The sequence below is a fragment of the Trichomycterus rosablanca genome, chromosome 10, assembly GCF_030014385.1.
Source record: "Trichomycterus rosablanca isolate fTriRos1 chromosome 10, fTriRos1.hap1, whole genome shotgun sequence".
NCBI lineage: Eukaryota > Metazoa > Chordata > Actinopteri > Siluriformes > Trichomycteridae > Trichomycterus > Trichomycterus rosablanca.
In genome coordinates this window covers 7,355,013-7,361,096 of record NC_085997.1, presented here as the reverse complement: position 1 = coordinate 7,361,096, position 6,084 = coordinate 7,355,013, and the positions used below count along the sequence as shown (strand labels likewise).

General features: G+C 42.7%; 2 non-coding genes across 2 annotated transcripts; both read left to right on the top strand.

Annotated features, from left to right (window-relative positions):
• The first annotated feature begins 488 nt into the window (after window positions 1-488).
• Window positions 489-560, top strand: trnah-gug (transfer RNA histidin (anticodon GUG)). Its single transcript has one exon. It is a non-coding gene; the product is annotated as a tRNA-His (tRNA).
• Window positions 561-5,981: 5,421 nt separating this feature from the next.
• On the top strand, window positions 5,982-6,054 carry trnar-acg (transfer RNA arginine (anticodon ACG)). Its single transcript has one exon. It is a non-coding gene; the product is annotated as a tRNA-Arg (tRNA).
• The last annotated feature ends 30 nt before the right edge of the window (window positions 6,055-6,084 follow it).

Sequence of the window (6,084 nt, the reverse complement as noted above, 5' to 3'; positions counted from 1 at the left end):
ACGCCACTCAGTCAAACGATGAAACCATGCCGCCCCTACAGACACCTAGAAATAACATGACTATTATGTCACAATTTAATACAATAGACCAAAAACTCTGGAGAAAACAGTTCAGCTGTTCGGTTACCTTATGCCTTTTTTTTTGTCTCTCTAACTCCTTGTGTATAGTTCTCTGTACCCCAGATCCAACAATGCAGGTTATGTCAAGGTGACAAAGACTTGTCAGAGCGGAAAGAAGTGGCTGATGCTGGCACCAGCCGACACTGAGCCTTGCAGTTTCCCATATGGTCTATCGGTCAGTATTCCTGGTTTTTACCCAGGCGGCCTGGGTTCGACTCCTGGTATGGGAATTGGACTTGAGCAAAACTTTGCCTATTACTTCTTCGGCGCCTTGTTGCTGTAGCTCAAGCACATTGTTCTGTTGGAACTATGACTGCAGTCTATCAGGGGGCAGCCGACGTGAGCCACCAGTGGCAGACTGCTGGTAAGCCGTGATCGTATAGTGGTTAGTACTCTGCGTTGTGGCCGCAGCAACCCCGGTTCGAATCCGGGTCACGGCACTGTCTTTTTGTATGCCGTGCTTCGAAGGTTTCTATTCTCTCTCTTTTTTTGTCTCTCTAACTCCTTGTGTATGGTTCTCTGTACCCCAGATCCAACAATGCAGGTCTTGTCAAGGTGACAAAGACTTGGCAGAGCGGAATGAAGTGGCTGATTCTGGCGTCAGCCAGTGCTGAGCCTTGCAGTTTCCCATATGGTCTAGCGGTCAGGATTCCTAGTTTGATGGCTGCTATTGATATAACTGAAATGATATTATTGTTATCTTTTTTATTTACTTTTTGAAGTTTAAAAAAAAAAAAAGGCTCACAGTGATCATTACCAGGATAAAACAGGCAGTGAATGAATGAATGTATTTCATAATAAGAAACAATAAGAACATCATACCACCAGTGGTGGCAGTGTGATTGTGATATTGATATTGTGATTTGATATTTGAATGACTTCATGGGAGTCTTAATGGACTGAACCAGGAATAATCTGTTGATGCATGCTCAATAATCCAGGTACACAAATCCACAAAGTTGAATCAGTTCATCTGGACACAAGTTTGTTGTAGAGATACGTTTCGCCACTCAATCCGAGTGACTTCTTCAGTCTGAGCTGGTGATTTAACATCAGATGCAGACAGAGCAGGATCACACCTAAGAGCCTGCAACTCAGATCTTCTGTCAAGGGTCACCGAGCTAGCAAGATCATTCAGAAGGCACAGAACCAGCTACTGAATGAACGGGTGAGACAAACTAACTTCACAATCGATGTCTTGAAAACTAGAGAGGAGCAGATCGTACAAAGACTTACATCAGGTCTAGATGAGCCCACTCTCCAACAGGTGATTAACTTCACGCAGAAGGCTCGTCTAGAACAACATGAAAAGTCAAAAACCAGGCAGCGAAAAAAGTTTGACTTGCTTGCTGCAGGACAGAAACACCAACAGACCATGGATGGCCGAAAGAGGAATGAAGGGCAAACACACACTGGTGATGTGGACAAGCGGGTGAAGAACTTGTCAGACAGACAACTCACACAAGCGAAAAAAGACATCTTGGCTAAGGGGTTGAATTTCGCTGTTACACTGAAGCAAGTCCCACTAGCGGAACTGATCACAGCCACAGAATCAGCAATCCGCAACAACAACATCTCCGATCTGGAAGCGGAACAGTTTCGGATGAAAGTGTCAGCTTGCCTTAGTAATGCAAAGCCACCTCCATCCAACATCAGCAGAGACGAGAGGTATGCACTTACTACACATAGTAAGGACAATAACATCATCATACTTCCTGCTGACAAGGGTAGATGTACTGTTCTGTTAAACCAGATAGACTATCATGAGAAAGTGATGTTGTTACTTAGTGACACTAACACTTATGAACTGCTAAAACGAGATCCAGGTAGTAGCTACAAGAAAAAGGTGATAGATTGTCTGAAAGTATGATGTTACATCCATTTTCACGTGCATTCCGGTTGCTGAGGCAGTGGAGGTGGTCCGTAGGAAACTACAAGTCGACCCCACCCTGAGCAAGAGGACCACCCTTACCACGGACCAGGTGTGCACACTTTTAGAACTGTGTCTTCAGTCCACCTACTTCTCGTACAGAGGACAGTTCTACAAACAGAAACATGGATGTGCTATGGGGTCCCTCGTCTCACCTATTGTTGCAAACCTGTACATGGAGGAAGTGGAAAAGAAGGCACTAAGGTCCTACTAAGGGACACCACTGAGTCACTGGTTCAGATATGTGGACGACACCTGGGTTAAAATAAAATCCGAGGAAGTACCAAATTTCACGGACCACATCAACTTGGTGGACAAACACATCAAGTTCACAAGGGAGGATGCAAGCAACAACAGTTTAGCCTTCTTAGACTGTGAAATTGCTATTCAAGATGGGGGATGTTTGAAAGTAGATGTGTATCGCAAACCAACACACACGGACCAGTACTTAAGGTTTGACTCCCATGATCCATTGGAGCACAAACTAGGAGTCATCAGGACGCTGCACCAGCGAACGAACAGCATCCCCACAGACACTACGGCCAAGGATAGAGAGAAATCTCATGTCAAGAAGGCCCTGGGTGAATGTGTTTATCCCAACTGGGCATTCGTAAAAGCGGGAAAAATGCCCAAACACAGCTCCAGTGGATCGAAGGGAGGAGAAGGACAACCGGGGTCTAAGCGCAAACCAGTGGTGATTCCGTATGTGGCGGGAGTATCGGAACAATTGAGACGGATATTCTCCAAACACCGTGTTTCAGTTGCTTTCAAACCCCAGAACACGGTACGCCAGAAATTAGTTCACCCTAAGGACCGGGTTCCTTGACACAAACAGAGTAAAGTAGTGTATGCTGTTAGGAACTGTTGTTGCCGGGAACTGTACATCGGGGAAACTAAACAGCCACTGGCTACACGGATGGCCCAACATAGAAGATCAACCTCTTCTGGCCAGGACTCCGCGATTTACACCCACCTGCAAGCCAGCGGCCACTCATTTAATGATGACGATGTGCAGATCCTTGACAAGGAGGAACGCTGGTTTGAACGGGGAGTCAAAGAGGCCATCTATGTGAAGAGGGAACGACCATCTCTGAACCGGGGAGGGGGCCTGAGAGTACATCTCTGACCATCTTACAACGCCGTAATAGGAGCTATACCCCAATCATAGTGAAAGACACACATGACCATTGTAATTAATGGTCATTGTGATTTGCATATGGACCTGATCACCGGTTCCATTGTTATGCAATGGGCGGTGATCGGTCGTTATGCAAATCGGCTGCATATAAGGTTGGGGTATTCACCACCAGCTCAGACTGAAGAAGTCACTCGGATTAAGTGGCGAAACGTATCTCTACAACAAACTTGTGTCCAGATGAACTGATTCAACTTTGTGGAACCAGGAATAATGAACCACTGCCTTGATTCTCAGTGCTGAGAATCATCCACTATCTAAATAATACCTGCTCTGTGGTGGTCCTGTGGGGGTCCTGACCATTGAAGAACAGAGTGAGCAGTCTAGAGTCAGTAATTGTAGAACTACAAAGTGCTTCTATATGGTGAGTGGAGCTGATAAAATGGACAGTGAGTGTAGAAACAAGGAGGTGGTTTTAATGTTATGGTTGATTAGTGTAAACTCACACTGCTGTATGTGCTTGCATGACTGTAGGACGAGTTCTCAGTGCATTACCGTAATATCCATAAAATGTGTCCTTGCGATTTTAGTGCAGAAAAGTTTGTGTAGAGACTGCAGCAGCGGATACTGTGTTTGTTTAGAAATTGTGGTCATACTTTTTTCAACAAGGTAAGTTTATTAAAATAAACGTTTTTTGTATATTAGCTTCTGGATATCTTCGGATACTACGGACGAAACTGTGTTGTACTGCTATGATGATACGACTATGTTCCAAACCCTTTTAGACTCTTCCACCACCGTTAGCGCTTCTTTCAGTTAGTTTAGCACTTTAAATATATTATCCACAGTATCGCTTACTTTTACAAACCCAATTTCAAGGTTTAGACAGAAGGGAAAATGTCAATGTAAATAGACAGCAGTTTGTAAAAGATGTTATTTATATTGTAGCATACAAACATACATCGCTCCAAAATATGAATGAACGCTTCAACCAGGGTTGCCAGATTTCGCATCTCAAAGTCCGCCAAAATGCATGGAAAACCGCCCAACATACTCAGGAAAAACAGCCGATAATCAGCGCTTAAACAATATTAAACCAGTTAAACATGATCTATTACTGCTGATATCTCACAAATCAGTGATTATAAATGATGAATGGCATTTGAAATAATAAAAAACTAAGACTAAGAAGTCTTAAGAAGTGTTTCTTTAGGGTTTTTTGTGTTCTTGCTAGAACTGTTTCTACTTGAAGAACTATTTAGTATAATTCAAGGTTCTTTGCTAACTCAATTAGATTTTTATGGATTTTTGCCACATATAAATGCACATAACATAAAATTCTCCTCCTGAGATGTTTTTCTTTGTGTGTGTAAGCAGCAACATACTTCACCTAAAACTTTATATAATCGCCTTCAAGAGAGCCGAAACAGAAATAAAAACATTTTATATTAATTGAAGTTTTACAGGACAACGTATGTTAAAGTTTGTAATTTAAGTCACATGTTTGTGAGGATTAAAGCTGGTTGCAGAGCTCGGATAGCTCAGTCGGTTGAACGTCAGACTTTTAATCTGAGGGTCCAGGGTTCAAGTCCCTGTTCGGGCGAGTTGCTTCTTACTGCATTAAGTAAGCGGTAATGTCCCGTACTACATGGTTTATTTAGAATGATGAAGAATTTGTACTTTGTGAGATATTTCTGAGTAAAATAGCATGTACTTGATAAGCTTGAAATAATAGCACACTGCATGCAACATGTTCTCCACACCAACTAGTTATTTTAAACAGACTGTAGTAATTAGAGGACAGTTTAAATCTATATTTATGTGCAGCCTAATAATGCACTGAGTTTTAGATATTAATACCCACATATTTTATGCTGAATTACATGCATTATAATTTCAGTTGTTGCTTCACAGAGCCGCTTTGTTATTGCACTGCACTAAACAGTTGGTATATCCTGCACTATTTTGGCCCCTAATGCAGCATCAACCCTTAAGTCAGTTTGTACGAACTGCTGAATCTTTTCACATTATTATGTATGTTAGAGGGTTAAAGACATAAATTTGTATAAAGCATTAGCAGTCAGAAGTGGGATTTAAACCCACGCCTCAATGAGAGACTGTGACCTGAATGCATCACGTTAGACCGCATCCTGACTAGCTTGGGTACCATCGACACCACCCTCGCCCCACACAGACTAATATTTGTACGAACTTTTCACATTATTATGTATAGTAAATGTACTGACTGTAACCCATTTGCTGCACTGTACACTTTGTCACTAGGCTGTAAACCATATATCAATAGAAAGGGAGCCCCATATGAGATCTCCAACTGACCAAATAATGTTTTTTGGGTGGACCATTGTTAGCACTGTAACGGCACTTGCATGTTAGCATGTGTTTTCTCTGGTATGAGTGTATTAGGTACAGCCTTCTTGTTGGGTTTTTAACTGACTGGATTATTTATTAAGATTATTATTATTTTTTAAGAACTCAAACCCTGTTGTGCTCGTTGTTTGCCTATTAGTTCCTCGTTGCCTTGTTGCTGTAGCTCAAGCAGCTTGTTCTGTTGGAACTGTGACTGCAGTCTATCAGGGAGCAGTGGCTGACTGCTGGAAAGCAATGCTCATATACAGTAGTGGTTAGTACTCTGCATTGTGGCCGCAGCAACCCAGTTTCGAATCCAAGTCACGGCACTGTCTTTTTCTATGCTGTGCTTCGAAGGTTTCTATTCTCTCCTCGGACAAGAGACCGAAATGAGGCTGGAGCTTCAGGAAAGTCGAACTGTAGTCAAATGGGCCAGTGGCGCAATGGATAACGCGTCTGACTACGGATCAGAAGATTCTAGGTTCGACTCCTGGCTGGCTCGGTTACCTCATGCCTTTTTTTTGTCTCTCTA